Genomic DNA, 18,409 nt, shown 5'->3' with positions numbered 1-18,409 from the left:
GCTTGATCAATTCGGCTGTTAAAACTTGTGCATACTTCACGTAGTTCTTGTATTGTGTTTTTCAGCTCCATCAATTCACTTATTTTCCTCTCTCAATTTTGTATTCTTGTTGACATTTCGTCAAACCTTTTTTCAAAGTTCTTAGTTTCTTTAGATTGTGTTAGAACAAGTTCTTTTAATTCACAGAAGTTTCTTATTATCCACAGTTTGAAGCCTGCTTCTGTAATTGGAACACACTCGTTCTCCATCAAGCCTTGTTTTGTTGCTGATGAGGAACTGGGATCCCCTGCTAAGGGAGAGACATTCTGACCTTGGGTATTCTCAGCCTTTTTTTGACTGTTTTCTTCCCTTCATTGTAGATTTATCCATCTGTGGTCTTTATAATTACCGTCTTTGTAATTGGGTTTCTGAGTGGACGTCCAACTTATTGATTCTCAGCGCCGAAATCTGAGCAACCCACTGCGCCGACTAAATCGGCGGCGTTAAGATTGATGGTGCTTTTCTGACTCTGCACCAAGAACCGATGCTCCGAGGTGCCGGCAAAACCGCCTCGCCGGTCACAAGAGTCGCGCTGGTGACCCGTGGGGCTCCTCTGCTGGGAATCTCCTGGTGCGTGAGCAACAAGAATTCATGTGAAGGTGTGGCGTCCTCTCTTTCTTTGCGTTTTCACTGGGAGCTACGATCCCGAGCTGCTAGTGATCAGCGATCTTGGATCTCTCTCCCCAAATCCAAAATTCTTATCAAGGCTTTGCATAATCTGGCCCGCTGCTTACTCCTCTGATACAGTTTGGTTGTTTCCCCATCCAGATCTCAACTTGAATTGTATTTCCCAGAATTCTCATGTGTTGTGGGAGAGACCACGGGGGGAGGTAACTGAATCATTCCCATGCTGTTCTCTGATAGTGAATAAGTCTCACGAGATCTGATGGGTTTATCAGGGTTTTCAACTTTTGCTTCTCTCCTTTTCTCTTGCTGCTGTCATGTAAGAAGTACTTTTCACCTCCCACCGTGATTCTGAGGTCTTCCCAGCCATGGGGAACTGTAAGTCCAATTAAACCTCTTTTTCTTCCCAGTCTCAGGAATGTCTTTACCAGCAGTGTGAAAACAAATGAATACACCCTATTTTCTTCTTGCACTGTGCTTCAGCCACACCAGCTTTCTTTGTCCCAAGCTCTTTCTCACTCTAGGTTCTCTGCTTAAATTGCACTTGTGGCTTCTGGCACCTTCTCCTCTTCAAGTCTCAACTTAGATACCACCTCCTCAGAATCCTCTCTGACCCCCTTTCGAAGCAGGTTACCCTCCTCTTAGGATCTTCTGTTGATTACCTTCATAACATGTTTTCCTAATTTGCAATAAATTATTTGCTTATCTGTGTTCTTCACTGGGCTATAAAGATAGGGGCAAAACCCAAGTCATTTAGCTCACTGATAGTTCCCAGGTGCCTAGTACATAACAGATGCTCAATAATTGTTTGTTGAATGTATGATGGAGTGCCGTTGGGGCAAAGAACAAAGCAGCTAATTGTTAACTGATTTCACCAGCACAGAGGCAAATGCTAAGTGGTTATCTGTTCTTAATAGTACTTTCTAGGCTGGGTGCAAATGGCTCGTGCCTCTAATCCCAGCACTTTGGGAGGCTGAGGCAGGCGGATTACCTGAGGTCAGGAGTTCAAGACCAGCCTGGCCAACATGGCAAAACCCCATCTCTACTAAAAATTATCTGGGCGTGATGGCGCTCATCTGTAATCCCAGCTACCCAGGGAGGCTGAGGCAGGAGAATCACTTGAGCTTGAGAGGTGGAAGCTGCAATGAGCTGAGATCGTGCCACTGCACTCCAGCCTGGGCAATAGAGCAAGACTCTATCTAAAAAAAAAAAAAAATTGTACTTTCTAATGTTTTTCAGTTACAAAATAATTTGACAATATCATAAAAAGCTGAGAAATAGAAAACATTTCAGTAAAATTCAGGTCAGTATTTGATGCATTCTTTCCAATCACTTTTTATATATATATTTTATATAATCATACCTGATGTATACATTTTAGACAATTATATGTCAAATTCTGCTTTTTAATTTAGTAATAATATTATTCCATGTTATTACAGGGGCTTTAGAACCATTATTTACTATTGTTGTCTACTGTTCCATTTAATGGATGTATCATAATCTATGTAACACTTCACCTACTGATGAATATTTAACTTGTTTTCAGTTTTTTTACTGCTATTGTGAATAATTATGCACAATTTTTTTTATGTTTTTAGATTGTTCCTTTACTTAATCACTAAGAGTGCATGGCTAACACAAAAGGTAGTATTTGGTTTGAAGGAGAAATGTTCTGACTTGAATAGTGCCTCTGGGCAATCTACCTGTTTCACTTTCTCTTCTAGAATTTTCCCAAATAGAATTTATCTTGATCACCATGTATATCTGATTGTCAACAGGAGTGGATCTGGCTGCAGCTGCAAACCTTGAGTAGCTATGCAGATTGAATCATTCAATCCTTTCCAGAGTCCTTCCACTGCTAAAATGAGGGACACATAATATTTTCTCTTATTTTTCCTCATCTTCTTTCCTGCTTTGCTTTCCCTGCCAAACATTTTGACAAAGCAGGAGGTAAAGATGGCAGGGAGAGAGATAGTGGCTAAAAACAGAGTCTGTTTCTCAGAGAGGTGTGTGTGTGTGTGTGTGTGTGTGTGTGTGTATAGTATTAAGTCACAGGGCCCAAGGTTATCAATGCAGAGGCAGGATACATACATGATGGTGCCTCTCCTGCATCACACTCCTCCTGCATTCAGTTGCAGCCATGCATTATAGGTGGGATGGATTGACTCTTGCCTGTGTCCATGGATGATTCTAATCCTCTCTCTCTTGCCATCATGATTGGTTCTGGGATGGCTTCATCAGAACAAAGTGCTGTACTTCAGTTTCATGGTTGAATGAAGTAAGGGCCTCCTCCCCTTTAATGGGAAGGAAGATATAAGTAACTAGTGTTCCTCCTATTAGTCACTTGCAACTAAGAAGGAGGCCAGTTTGAGGACAGAGTCAACTCACAAAGCAGGCAAACAGAGAGAGAGGTGGAGCTCTGCCTTTGGACTTTTCAAATGCAAGAGCTTGCCCTGCCTTTGGATTTTTCAAATACGTGAGCTGATGAATCACCTTGATTGTTTTAGCCAGTTAGAGTCAGGGGTTTTGTTGCTTCACTCAAAATTACCTTAACTGATGCAGAAAAACTGGCATGACTGCAATATGATTGCTATCTTACAAAATAATTTTATTATGGCATTGTCCTAGAATAGAGGTTAGGGTGGCTTCTGTCCTAGAAGGAAATGTTCTCTACAAAACAGGAGGCATACCTCAGAGACTTCTGGGACCAGCTCTTCTCCCATTTTGTACCCCTCTTCCCTGCATACAGTGATAGATGGCATTGTAAAGACAGGACAGGCAGCTTTCAGATGCTACATTTGCAAGTAAATTTTCTCCTATTTGAGACATTTTGTAACTAACAAATACCATCGACATGGTTTGTGATTATTTGTAATATTAAATAGGAAAGGCATAGGGGCTGTCATTCTGGGGCAGAACCAATCTTGTTGACAGCCCTGTACTATTCCGGGATGTAGTCCCCAAAAGTAGGAAGCTGGGGGCCTGGTGTGGTGGCTCACGCTGTAATCCCAGGACTTTGGGATGCTGAGGTGGGTAGATTATTTGTGGTCAGGAGTTTGAGACCAGCCTGGCTAATATGGTGAAACCCTGTCTCTACTAAAAATACAAAAAAAATTAACCAGATGTAGTGTTGCACACATGTAGTCCCAGCTACTTGGGAGGCTGGGAATTTCTTGAACTCAAGAGGCAGAGGTTGCAGTGAGGCAAGATTGCACCCCTACACTCCAGCCTGGGTGACAGTGAGACTCTGTCTCAAAAAAAAAAAAAAAAAAAAATTGGGACCTCAGAGTGTGCTTGGAATATTTATTCTCAGAGGTGAAAGACTTTTTCTTTATTGTGTATGTGTCCAATGTGTAGCTTTTCAATAACGAGATAAACAATAATAATAACGCATAGGTCTCTCACCTTTCTTCATCTCCCACTCCCATTTTTCCTTTTCTCAGTAGTAGCTCTCGCCTTATTTGATTGCTTGTTTACTACAGAGAGATTCATGTGACTGATGTATAACTGATAGGAGAATATCTATCTAGTTAAATATTTGTCTTAATCTTTAAAAAGTGACTGTTAAAAAGATAAGTAAATGTTATTTGATAGCTGTCCGAAGTGTCATTCCTGTTATGGAATAAATCTTCTTTTGGTATTCATTGCGACAACCTGACTATAGCAAAGATAGCACTGCTGTTGATAATCCTTCTGAATGTTTGACTTCCATATCCATAGTTCACCCCTCTGTCAGACAGAATAGTGTTCCTTACCCAAAAAGATTGAGCTGGGTGCAGTGGCTCACATCTGTAATCCCAGCACTTTGGGAGACTGAGGCAGGTGGATCACCTGAGGTCAGGAGTTCAAGACCAGCCTGAACAACATGATGAAGCCCTGTCTCTACTAAAAACACACAGACACAAAATTAGCCAGGTGTGGTGGCACATACTTATAATCTCAGCTTCTCGAGAGGCTGAAGCAGGAGAATTGCTTGAACCCAGGAGGCAGAGATTGCAGTGAGCCAAGATTGTGCCACTGTACTCCAGCTTGGGTAATGAGAGTAAAACTCCATCTCAGAAAAAAAAGAAAAGAAAGATCATTTTGCCTATTCATTAGTGTAATTTTCTCTGCTGGTCCAAGGTGTGGAATTAAAATAGAGTTATATAGAGAGCAAGTATCGAAGAAGAATAGAGGAAATGGTTTGAACTCACCAGTTCTCTCAACTTTTCTCCACTCATTCTTTTTTTTTTTTTTTTTTTTTTTAAAGATGGGGTTTCACCATCATGGCCAGGCTGGTTTTGAACTCCTGACCTCAGGTGATCCACCCACCTTGGCCTCCCAAAGTGCTAGGATTACAGGCGTGAGCCACCACGCCCGGCCTCTCCACTCATTCTTCCTTTTTCCTGGTGGCAACTCTGACCCTTTCGGGTTGTTTGACCTTTACCTCAGAGATTCAGTTGCTGATTTTTTATATAGAGCACAAAGATATACCAGCTATAGTATTCTCAATTTTATACTATTTATATCACTATTTTCCAAAAGTGTTCTGCATGGTATTTATTTTTTCATCTACTTATTCATGTGTCATTCATCCAAAAAAGTATATTGAGCTCCTGCTACATGTCAGCGTTATGCCAGGTGCTGGGAATGTCTTCCAGGCACCAGGGTAACTAAACTTCAGTATCCTTGAAGTTTGGCAGTAAACTAGAAGACAGACAGTTAGAAGTAAACTAGTTAAGTACAGAATTCCAGGGTGTGAAGGAAATGAACAGGGTGTATGCTATTGCACAATGGGTAGGGGAGGAGGATTTAGTATTTTCAAAAATTCTGGTTTGAACAATACTTGATATAGTCATCTTGTCTATTTGTAAGAGTAGTTTTGGTGGACTGAGGAGGCAAAAAGCCAGAATGAAGTAGATTGAGAATTGAGTTGTAGGAATTGATGGAGAGATAGCAGATAGAGACAGTTCTTTAGTTTATGAAGGAGTGGAGAGGAAAAGGAGAGTTAGCTGAGTTGAAGGAGGGTGTTTTGAATGTCAATGTTCATGCACAATAGGAAGGGGTCTGAAGAGCAAAAAAGGTTGACGACTGGAACTAGACAAAGGTTTCTAGGAAGGCAGTCAGCAGAAGAGGGATTTTCCATAGAAAAGAGCAAAAGGAAAGGAAATGGGCCTCAGAAATAGGTCAGTTTAAAGATTTGATAATGGGAAGTTAAGGGGGTTCATATCTTATGGCTTCTTTTTTTCTCTGAAGTTAGAGCCTGCGTCACGTGCCAGGATTTCTTTTTTCTTCTAATACTCAAACTATGTTTATTGAATGTTTATTAGTACAAAACACTGTATTCTAGCTAGTATTACTGAATTTTATATAGGATAACTTGAGGGTGAGCAAGAACTAGCACTCCCTTAAGCAATGCTACTTCTGTCCTTGCAACCTTCCCGGCTCCATATTCATTAAACTTCTCTCTTCATTCTTCAGTTGTAGACTGGGAAGGGATAAGACATAGCCATTCTTCCATTGCACTGAAATTAGAGTATTAGCTTGAGTATCTGACCTGATTCCTCCTTTGGGAGCCCTCCCACTGTTTTAATTATAATGCTTGTGTTTTCTAATTTAAAAATCAACTCTTGTTTCAACTTATTTGAGTGAAGTAATGGGGAGACTGTGACTTGATATAGAAAATTTGCACTGGCCCAGAGAAATCTGATTTATTGTCCCCACAAGTAGAAAGTGCACTGAATTGAGAGAATATCTGGGCTTAAATCCCAGTTTTGCCATGTAGTTTCTCAGTGACCTTGGACAATTCACTGTAACTTCAGCCTTTATTTCCTCATCTCTAAAATGAGGCTATTAATATCTGCTCTCTCTAACTCACAAATATTTGTAAAGATAAGATTAGGCAAACTATGTGAAAGTATACTGCTATGCAAATTTAAGGTATACCACTTAGTTCCTCAAAAGAAATATTTAGAGTCATCTCTTCATGTTCTGAGAATGGTAATAAAGGAAATTCATCTAAAATCATGAAAGCGAGCTGATCCTGATGTTAGAGTGAAATCTTGGACAAGATATGAAATATAGAGAATGATCTAGGCTGGACTCTGTGGCTCAGGCCTGTGATCCCAGCACTTTGGGAGACCGAGGTGGGCAGATCACCTGAGTTCAGGAGTTCAAGACCAGCCTGGCCAACATGGCAAAATCCTGTCTCTTCTAAAAATACAAAAATTAGCCGGGTGTGGTTGCACAGGCCTGTAATTCCAGCTACTCGGGAGGCTAAGGCATGAGAATTGCTTGAACCTGGGAGGCAGAGATTGCAATGGAGATAGTGCCACTGCACTTCAACCTGGGCAACAGAGCGAGACTCTGTCTCTAAGAAAAAACAACAAAAAACAAAGAATGACCTAAATAAGAATTTCAGTCAATTAGAATTCAACTAACCAAAACACTTAACTAACCCAGATAAATTTTTAAATGTTCTGATGCTAAACCCCCAAAACAAATGTCTTGGATTTATCCTGGGAATACATTGTGGCCATCAGGGATAAGTATGAGGATGACAGAGGGAGATGGAATGGATGGTGTCCTTAACTTGCTCTGGTGCTATTGTTGTGCTGTTGTTTTGACTTGCTCTGGAATTCCCTGTCCTTAGACTTTATTATGTGACATTATAAATTTCTTTTTTCTCTTTCTTTTTTTTTGGAGACAGAGTCTCTTTCTGTCACCCAGACTGTAGTGCAGTGGCGCGATCTTACTGCAACCTCTGCCTCCTGGGTTCAAGCAATTCTCCTGTCTCAGCCTCCCAAGTAGCTGGGACTAGGCATGCACCACCATGCCCAGCTACTTTTTTTGTATTTTTAGTAGAGATGAGGTCTTGCCATGTTGCCCAGGCTGATCTCGACCTCCTGAGCTCAGGCAATCCTCCCGCCTTGGCCTCCCCAAGTGCTAGGATTACAGGTGTGAGCGACCATGCCTGGCCTATAAATTTCTTTTTGTTTGTTTGAGACAGGGTCTCACTCTTGCCCAGGCTGGAGTAAAGTGGCACAATCACAACTCACTACAGTGTCAAATTCCTGGGCTTGTAAGATCTTCTACCTTCCCAGTAGCTGGGACTACGGGTACACACCACCATGCGGGGGCTATTGTTATTTTTTATTAGTAGAGATGAGTTCTCACTATATTGCCTACGATGGTCTTGAACTCCTGGGCTCAAACAGTTCTTCAGCCTCAGCCTCCCAAAGTGCTGAGATTATAGGCATGAGACATCTCACTGGGCCAGATTATACATTTCTTTATTGTGTAAGGCTCTTTCAGTTGTGTTTAACTGTTATTACAGCCAAAAGCATCCTAACCAATACATTAGCCTCTACTAATCTTTTTTTTTTTTTTTTTTTTTTTTAGACGGAGTTTCCCTCTGTAATCCAGGCTGCAGTGTGGTGGCATGATCTTGGCTCACTGCAACCTCCATCTCCTGGGTTTAAGCAATTCCCTGCCTCAGTCTCCCAAGTTGCTGGGATTACAGGCACCTGCCACCACGCCTGGACACTTTTTGTATTTTTAGTAGAGACGGGGTTTCACCATGTTGGCCAGGCTGATCTTGAACTCCTGACCTCGTGATCCACCCACCTTGGCCTCCCAAAGTGCTGGGATTACAGGTGTGAGCCACCACGCCCAGCCACCTCTACTAATCTTATGTGAGGTAATCTCAATCTTTTATTCTCATCAAAGATAGGCTATTATGGCAGGTCTTTGAGCTCTTCCTGGCTAGAACTGATACTCAAAGGCCCAGGGCTTCGCAAGAACAGCAGACAGCAGAAAATAGATAAGCAAAATCTGTTTTCTAAAATCGGATATTCATGCACTCCACTTGCTCCATAATTCTGCTGACCTCCCAATAGCTGACTCTGGTTGCCTGAATTTAGGCATATTTCTGCCCTTTGTTGCTTCTGTTGGCTTTCTTGAACTCAGCCATATATTGTCTAAATCTCTGCTTCTATTTGATCTTTACTGTTTTTCTAGACTCGCACCTGGAACTGGCTTCTTGTAAATAGTCTTATCCCATTGTCAACCCCGTCTCAACATGATACACCTTTATTTTTCAACTTCGCCTTAAACTACCTGCAAAGGGTAAGTCATAATGTTTGCTGAATTGATTGTACATGTTTCATCCTTCCCTTTGCTTTTATCTCTGAATCCCTCACAACTCCTGTAGATTAGAAACCCACCAGTAACCAGAAACCTGCCGTATTGAAGAGTCTTTCATCAAATCACGTATCACATCATTTTTTTTTTCCTGTATGAGCCTTGAGACTGGCTTGTTCTAGATCCACCCTCAGTTGCCCAGTTACAAACCTTAGCCACTTCCGATTCTCTTTTCCCATCAGTCTCCAATATACCCCCTGCTCTTCTCAACCTAAGTAAAATTTTCTCCTACATTCTCAGTTCTATTCAGCCCAGCTTACCTTTTCCTTATTTAACTGGCATAATTGTGCATTTCATACCTAGGAATCTTGTTCTGTGTACAATAAAGCATGAAATTATCATTCTGGTGCTTAAGTCATTGAAAGGTTATAAAGATCCACACGAGATAAAATGACAGTGAACTATATCAGGGTTAATTAATTTGCCAAATCCCACAGTTGATGATGGCAATGGCAGATTCAACCCTAAGTCTACTTGTCTCCAAAACCTGGACTGCTAATCACCATAATTCTCATTTCTTACTTTCAAAGTGGGGATAAAATAATACTAAACTTAAATGAAAAACTTGAATTCATACAAAAACCTTTACACAGTTGTTCACAGCAGCTTTTATTTTATTTTATTTTTGAGATGGAGTTTTGCTCTTGTTGCCCAGGCTGGAGTGCAATGGCTTAATCTTGGCTCATTATAACCTCTGCCTCCTGGATTCAAGTAATTCTCCTGTCTCAGCCTCCCGAGTAGCTGGGTTTATAGGCATGCGCCACCACACCTGGTTAATTTTGTATTTTTAGTAGAGATGGAATTTCTCCATTTTGGTCAGGGTGGTCTCGAACTCTTGACCTCAGGTGACCTCACTTGGCCTCCCAAAGTGTTGGGATTACAGCTGTGAGTCACTGCGCCTGGCCCGTACAGTGGCTTTATTTTTAATAGCCCCAAACTGGAAAAAAACAAAACGTCGTTCAATGGGTGACTGGTTAAACTGGTACATCCATGCCATGGAATATCACTCAGAAGTAAAAAAACAAACTACTGATACATGCAACAGCTTGGGTGCACTTCCAGCATTATGCCAGGTGAAACAAACCAATCATGCAAGGTCACGTACTGGATGATTCAATTTACATGACATCTTCAAGATAACAACATTGTAGAGATGGAGAATAGATTAGTGGCTGCCAGGGAATAGGGGTGGTGGAGAGAAGGGGGCTATAACTGTGAAGGAGTAGCATGAGGGAGATCTTCATGGCGATGAAATAGTTTTGTACCTTGATTGAATTGGTGGTTACAGAAATCAACTGGTGTGATCAAATGACAGCTACACACCTGTGTTGTACCAGTGTCAATTCTCTCCTTCTGATATTGTGCTCTAATTATGAAAGATGTCTCCTTTGTGCGAGGGCGGGGGTGAGGTGAAGGGTACATGGAACTTCTCTGTACTATCTTTGCAACTTCCTGTGAATCTATAGTTATTTCAAAATAAAAAGTTGAAAAAAGTAGCCTTATTGACTTCTATTTTTCTCTTTACTCTCTTCCCCAATCCATCTTGTTAGTCAGACACCAGATAATGCGAGACTCTCTTCTTTCCTTCTTTTTTTTTTTTTTTTTTTTTTTTTTTGAGACGGAGTTTCACTCTTGTTACCCAGGCTGGAGTGCAATGGCGCATTCTCGGCTCACCGCAACCTCCGTCTCCTGGGTTCAAGCAATTCTCCTGCCTCAGCCTCCTGAGTAGCTGGGATTACAGGCACGTGCCACCGTGCCCAGCTAATTTTTTGTATTTTTAGCAGAGACGGGGTTTCGCCATGTTGACCAGGATGGTCTCGATCTCTTGACCTCGTGATCCACCCGCCTCAGCCTCCCAAAGTGCTGGGATTATAGGCTTGAGCCACCGCACCCGGCCCCTCTTCTTTCCTTCTTTTACCCCTATCGCCATCATATAAGCAGTCTCGAAGTCCTGTCAATTCCATCTCTTTGTGGTATCTCTTTAGTCTGACTGCTCCTCCCTACCTTCTCTGCTCTGTGTCAGACCTCCTAGTCTGACCTTCTGCAATAGCTCCCTGCTGGCCTCCTATCCTCCACCTATTTTGTACAATGCTGATGACCTCTTTAAAATATAAATCAGATCCTATTATGTCTCTGCCGAAGAACAGTTGGTTGTTTCTTGACACCTGCGGTTTTGAATCAACTCCCTGCTGTGGCAGGCAAGAGACTTCATTCAGTTCCTGTTCTGCATCCCTTTTAGAAGCAATATATCTGGATGTATTGGAGGCTCATCTCCTTCCCATTTTTGGTAGATGAGTAGAAAGTTGGCTCAGCAAATTAGAGTTAGCCCACTAGAACAGTTAGAAGCCAGCTCCTGGGCTGCAGAGACCATGGGACATCCAAGTGCATGGATGTTCCCTGTTTCCTAGAGGATTGTAGGGCAGGGTGTCTTTCTACTGCAATGTTAGCCATGGACATGTGGCCCTCTACACAGGGCCCAAGCTGTCGGATAATGAGATTCAGGGGATTTCGGACAGTCTGCTCCTTCTCTGCTTGTAAGCTTTCCTCCTATGATCTTTATTTTTTTACCTTCTCTATGTGATATTAGATATATATTCCCAGGACACCTCTGCCTGACACTTCCTCACCAGACTCATCTGCCGATACCCAGTGAGCCTGTGGTATCCAACAATGACATGTGGTTTTTCAGGAAATATCCCTTCCATGCTAGATCATGTGCTATTTAGTTTTTGATTACTTATGCCTTCCTAGATCCTGGCTGTGTCCCTCCAAGCAGAAACAGAGCTATTATGTTTCATTTTATGTAGTGCCCCTTCATTCTTCTATCACCGGACATCTAACTTCTTTTTAAAATTTTATTTATTTATTTTTTTTAGAGATGGGGTTTCTCCATGTTGGTCAGGCTGGTCTTGAACTCCCAGCCTTAGGTGACCCGCTCGCCTTGGCCTCCCAAAGTGCTGGGATTACAGGTGTGAGCCACCATGCCTGGCCTTTCTTTTTTTTTTTTTTTTGAGATGGAGTCTGGCTGTTGTCTGGGCTGGAGCGCAGTGGCACCATCTCAGCTCACTTCAACCTCTGCCTCCTGGGTTCAAGCGATTCTCCTGCCTCAGCCTCCTGAGTAGCTGGGATTACAGGGGAGCACCACCACACCTGGCTAATTTTTGTATTTTTAGTAGAGATGGGGTTTCACCATGTTGGTCAGGCTGGTCTCAAACTCCTGACTTTGTGATCCACCCACCTCAGTCTCCCAAAGTGCTGAAATTACAGGTGTGAGCCATCACGTCCAGTCTTAACATTGGTTTTAAAATCCAGTTGTGAGTTTGCTTCCCTCTCACCTCCCCTAGACTGTGAAGCTTTTTGAAAGATGGGATACATTGTCTTTTAGCTTTGTATTCCTGAAGCTTGCGAGAACCATGCACAGGGTTGTTGTTTAGTACATGTTTGTTAAACAAGGAAATTGTGACATGCATGAGAGCATTTTGTAAACAGTAAATGCTATACCAGTCTTAGTTATGATGGCAATATCTTAATGAAACCAGAGAATAAGTCATAATGGTTGGAACCAGAACTGTCAATATAGCAAAATCAGTTACCAATTTTAAAAACATTAACTCCTTGACACATACGCAGATACACACACAGACACGTCCTGCAAAGTGCATAGCATGTAGTCAGCTTTCATACTTGGCTTAACACACTGCAGAGATTAAAGGTCTTTTTCCCCTTTTTTCACAGACATTCACGTTGGGGCCTTGTTCTGCACAATCCACACATTATGCTTCACATCCACGTCTCTTGACTATGAGATAACTGTTACAGGACGTGGTGTGGTGCATGGCTGTTGACAGTTAAATAAATATTCTTTAGAGGGGAAAATGCTTTTTTATGTGCAAAAGCAACTGAATTTCGGCCACCAAATCATTTTCTCCAGCTCAACACCAGCCACCAGAACAAAGACAGGTCGTTCCTCACATCGATTGATCTGAGGCTCAGAGCTCTGTCTCCCGTTCCTAGTGGGAGAGTTTGAATATGGCTGGGTTCTCTGACTCAGATGCATTGCTTCTATGGTAGCTTTTTGCCCTAAAGGGGCTTTCTGTAAATTTGAGCTTAAGTATGTACTACTGGAGGCCTAAATAAGGTTATATGGTAGCTACTCTATTTTTAAAAAGAATATTAATAGCTAAATAAAAAGTTAAAAACTGGACTGGGCCCAGTGGCATATGCCTGTAATCCCAGCACTTTGGGAGGCCAAGGCCAGTAGATCACCTGAGGTCAAGAGTTCGAGACCAGCCTAGCCAACATGGTGAAACCCTGTCTCTACTAAATATACAAAAAATTAGCCAGATGTGGTGGCAGGCACCTGTAAGTCCAGCTACTTGGGAGATTGAGGCAGAAGAATTGCTTGAACCCAGGAGGTAGAGGTTGCAGTGAGCCAAGATGGTGATGTTGCACTCCAGCCTGGGCAACAAGAGCAAAACTCTGTCTCAAGAAAACCCCCAAAATACAAAAAACAAACAAAAAAACCCCCCAGAACAACAACAAAACCTGACTGCCATGAGTGTTTCCAGTGATTTTTATGATAAAACAAAATTACCGATTTGTAAGGTAAATTTTGAAATTATGTTAAGGTAATTAAAAAGAGACATTACTTACATTTCTTCTCGATTGCAGTAGCTAATTTTGTGGGCCAAATGGAACCCAATAAAACATAATTTGCTTTCAACTTTAATGAAAACTAAGAATAATTATAGCATTTTTTCTGATTTTAGGGAAGAAAGTTTTCTAGTTTATTATGCTTTTTATTCTCTTTAGTTCTCAAATTATGAATGCAGATAGCTGTATAACTAAAAAGAAACTGACTACTTTCAGAAAGTCATTGTTTTTTCCATTTTAAATTTATGACCTGTCAAAACCTCAAGAAGGCTGAAAACTTTTGGCTTAACCATTTTATTTTTTCTCGACAGTAGATGGCAATATCTCTTCACCTGTAGCACAAAGCCCACTCACATGAATAACTGCAGACTTAAGATTTTTTTTCTCTCTCACTCTGTAAAGTGACATCAGCCTATTTAAAATTGTAAATTGAAGTCAGAAACAGTTTGCATGTTTGTACAATATTACTTTTTAAATCTTGGTTGAAGGAGTACAAAAGTACGTGAGCAGATGAAAACTATGCCTCCTTTCACTCCAGGGTAGACAGGCGCACAGTTCCAGAGAAGGCTGCTGGATCTGGTGAACAAAGAGAACCTGTGGGTAGGAGCAAGAGAGGTTAAGCTAACAGGTTTTAGTTTGTTCTGTTAAAGTTTATGCTCAGATGTTGTTACACACCCATTGAGGTTTTTTGCTTAGATTTTTTGAAGTATGCAAAGCCTAGAAATTTGTAAGCTTTTTACATTTTTTAAATCAAGAAATAAAGTAAGAAATAAATAAAACAATGCCAGTTTTGTACCCAAGGCTCACATTTGTTCTTTCCTTCTCAAAGGAGTAGTGGACGAAGGCCGAAGAGTAGGCTTTGGGAGAAGTTTCTCTTTGATCAGATCCTCCTGTTGATCTCCTCAAATGCACTTTAGGAAGTGCATTTCTGGAGCTGGGTAAGTAATGGCTTCACAGCTTCAAAAATTTCAAACATTACAGGTGAGGGTGTAAACAAAATAGCTCCTCTACCGGTTAAACAGCTTTACTTTTGTGATATAGCAATAAATGAGCCTTTTTTTTTTTAAAGGGTTAATATGTAGTCTTATCCTCCACATTTAACATCATCTATTCCTTTGAAAGCCTAATTATTATAATATTGTGCACTGTGATGAGAGAACATTGGCATATCATCTGTAACTCTCTAGCTTTTATTTTTGTATGACAAGTGTTATCCTTCATTGATATATACCTTTAATATATAACATTTGGTACTAAGTTGATTGTTTATTGGCTATAGCTTTTGGTTTTGTATTTCAAAACAGTTCATTTATTTGTCAAAATGGTTCCATTGACTGTTTGCTCTTTGGAGGACTGTGGATGGGAAAACAGCTCTTTGCAGACAAAACTGCTAGGATGCAGGACAAGAGGCTACCACTGCATTCCCAAACATCAAATTGGAAACAAAATGTAATGGAAAAGAAAAAGTGGACCACATCTGCTGGTTATATCAGTTAGGTTACTTTCCATGACATCACACCAATTAAGACTTCAAAGGTTTTTATGGCACACATTAATATTGGGCTACTTTTTATTAAAAAATGACTGTTTCCTTGTTCCTATAGTTGATGATCAGCCTCTCAGAATCTGAATCTCAGAATCTGGTTATAATCCTTTTGAATTCCTTTTTGTTTTGAGACAGAGTCTCACTTTGTTGCCCAGCTGGACTGCAGTGGTGCCATCTTGGCTCACTGTCACCTTTCCCTCCCTGATTCAAATGATTCTCCTGTCTCAGCACCCCCGAGTAGCCGGGTGCCACCACACCTGGGTAATTTTTGTAATTTTAGTAGAGATGGGGTTTCACCCTGTTGGCCAAGCTGGTCTTGAAATCCTGGCCTCAGGTGATCCGCTCGCCTCAGTTTCCCAAAGTGCTGGGATTACAGGTGAGAGCTATTGTGCCTGGCCAAATTCCTTTTTTATTAAAGGATAAAAGTGATTCACTTTAAGTAGTTAGAACTTTTTTTTCTTTTATAACACTCCTTGCACACTGAAGTAGTTAGATTTTTAAAAATAAATGTTTTGGCTGGGAGTGGTAGCTCATGTCTGTAATCCTAGCACTTTGGGAGGCTGAGGTCGGTGGATCACCTGAGGTCAGGAGTTGGAGACCAGCTTGGTCAACAGGGGGAAACCCTGTCTCTGCTGAAAATACAAACATTAGCCAGGCATGGTGGTGCGTGCCTGTAATCCCAGCTCCTCGGGAGGCTGAGGCAGGAGAATTGTTGAACCCAGGAGGCAGAGGTTGCAGGGAGCCAAGATTGCACCATTGAACTCCAGTCTGGGCAACAGAGCAAGATACCATCTCAAAAAAAAAAAAAAAAAAAAAAAAGTGTTTTGAGGAGTCAAGGAGGAATGAGCTATAAGCTATATCTAGGTCAGTTTGTGTTGGTGGCTGCTTCAGTAGAAAATTTCGGTAGAAAATTCCTCAGGATTCTGAAGATTTACATTGGTACTTGAATTTCTATTAGAGAACAAGTCCCATGAAAGTTTGTCTGTCTGACTCATTATTTAAGAATACTACAGCATGAAAGGTTTACTGAATGCAGGTACTGCATAAATAATGTAACCACATTCCATGAAGTTTTGATGGGTTTATGGTCAAATGAAGGGAATTATTTTGGCTACTTCTTGGTGGATGTTTTCCATGGAGTGAGCTTGTGTTTCTCTCATTATTTCGTGTGTGGTGATGGGTTTCACAGTGGAAGCTTAACTATTTTTAGGATCACTAGACACCTGGCCAGCTTTCCTATTTATAACAAATCTTTCTTCAGGCAAAGAACCAATTTTCATCATTTCTTTTATCATATTAATATGCCTGTGAATGAATGCATTAAGGAACTACTGTTCTTAAGAATATAGTGACTATGTATATCTATGTATTTTTCATCACAGGAAACAGCCTGAATTTCTTGATAACAGACAGAACTCTCATTTATCTTGTTTCACAGCAGCCTTTTGCTGTTTACCTGGTTTTTTGGCCCCTACTATGTACAAAGACCCAAGTGTGAACCTAAGTACAGGCTTTATGATTGTAAGCTCCCTTGACATCAGAATACATTAAAGGTTTAATTTAATATTAGGCATCTGTAGGCAGCTTTGGATAAACAGAGCATGATGGTTGTGAGTGTGAACTGGCACATCTTGCTAATTTCTCTTCATTTCCATTGACTCTTATCTCAAATTCTCCAAGGTGGGACTTTTATCTGCATGTTTTCAAGAAGGTGTTCAATTAATAACTGAGAAGAATTAAGGCTAATATGATTGTTTCATGTCTTAATTTAACTCCTTTAAACAGACTACTGGAGGAAAAGTACGATTTTCATAAAAAAAATTCCTGATATTTTTTCATTGTGTTCGTCATGTTACAGATTGAATACCCCTAAGTAATTTAATGCAAGCAATCTGGCATTTGATTACTTATTCACATAACATATATCCAAATTTAAATTTAGGTGAATAATATTTAAAATGTTAAAGAGATTAATTTGTAATCTCTTCAGGGCTTGCTCAAGCCACAGATGCCCTTCTATATTCATTATATATTTTCATTACATACACACACACACACACACACACACACACATTTTTGAGTCAGAGTCTTGCTCTGTTGCCCAATGGTACAATCTCGGCTCACTGCAATATCTACCTCCTGGCTTTAAGTGGTTCTCCTGCTTCAGGAGAGGTGCTACCACACCAGGCTAATTTTTGTAGTTTTAATAAAGACTGGGTTTCACCATGTTGGTCAGGCTGGTTTGGAACTCCTGACCTCATATGATCCACCTGCCTCACCTCCTAAAGTGCTGGGATTATAGGAGTGAGCCACCATGCCCGGGCTGTATTCATAGTAACTGTCTTCTGTTAAGGTGTCTCCATTTGATGCCCTTTATGTGTCTTCCCAGCTTTCTCCTCTAATTCGTGTGTTACCCTTTTGTCAGCCCTGGGTGTTAGGTCTTCTGTGTCCTGCTTTTAGCTTTCTGTAGCTGGTAGAGAGCAAGGAAGAAAGAGAGCTAGGAACCAACGTGCAGCTGGGTCACTTCATCCTTTGAGATTTAATTAGACAGACTCAACTCTTTATCCTAAATGTGGTGGGAAAGGAGGCATCCCTTTGCCTCCCTGCACCTTTTGCCCTCACCCTAGAACTCTTGGGAGAGCTCATGCTCTGCTCTTTGGCTGTTGGATTCTACCTTTCTGTTTCTGGAGGTCTCCTCCACCGTGCAATTAGCCCACTCTTTGTATCTTCTGCACACTTCTGCATGTGTCTTCTTCCTGGACATTATCCAGATCCCTTCACTGCCTAAAGTTCTGACAGTTTAGGGCTATGTGTAGGATATTACCTGAGGTTTGGGGTCATAAAGCTGCACAAATAAAATAAATAAAATTATTTAATTAAAAATAATTTTATTTAATAAGTAAATATTTAATAATTATTTAATAATATTTATTTTATAGCAATTTTATTTATTATATTTGTACAGCTTCATAACCCTACTTAAAATAAAATTTGAGATATTTTTATTCTCAAAACTTGTTGGCCATTCCTCCCAGTGGGAAGCTGCAGTCTTCTCTGGCCTGGGAGGAGGGCCTACAGCCTCCTTTCCTCTGCTTCCAAGTCTGCTCCTCTTCCCAGACTAGCTCCTGCTCCCAGCCCCGAAATCCTTGTTCTTTTCGTTTTTGAGAGGGAGTTTCACTCTGTTGCTCAGGCTGGAGTGCAGTGGTGCGATCTCGGCTCACTGCAACCTCCACCTCCTTGGTTCAAGCGATTTTCCTGCCTCAGCCTCCCAAGTAGCTGGGATTACAGGCATCTGCCATTACACCTGGCCAATTTTTATATTTTTAGTAGAGATGGAGTTTCACCATGTTGGCTGGGCTGGTC

General features: G+C 41.1%; 1 long non-coding RNA gene across 1 annotated transcript in view; it reads left to right on the top strand.

Annotated features, from left to right (window-relative positions):
- Nucleotides 1-18,409, top strand: part of LOC141585612 (uncharacterized) — a 59,994-nt gene that overhangs the window by 11,549 nt on the left and 30,036 nt on the right. Inside the window, exons 2-3 of the long non-coding RNA XR_012519177.1 lie at nucleotides 8,665-8,772; nucleotides 14,330-14,438. This is a non-coding gene — a long non-coding RNA (uncharacterized LOC141585612). The remainder of the gene's footprint in view (nucleotides 1-8,664; nucleotides 8,773-14,329; nucleotides 14,439-18,409) is intronic.

The sequence above is a fragment of the Saimiri boliviensis genome, chromosome 9 (genome assembly GCF_048565385.1).
Source record: "Saimiri boliviensis isolate mSaiBol1 chromosome 9, mSaiBol1.pri, whole genome shotgun sequence".
NCBI classification, from domain to species: domain Eukaryota; kingdom Metazoa; phylum Chordata; class Mammalia; order Primates; family Cebidae; genus Saimiri; species Saimiri boliviensis.
Note: the sequence above shows the minus strand (reverse complement) of the source record. Positions and strands in the feature narration are given on the sequence as shown.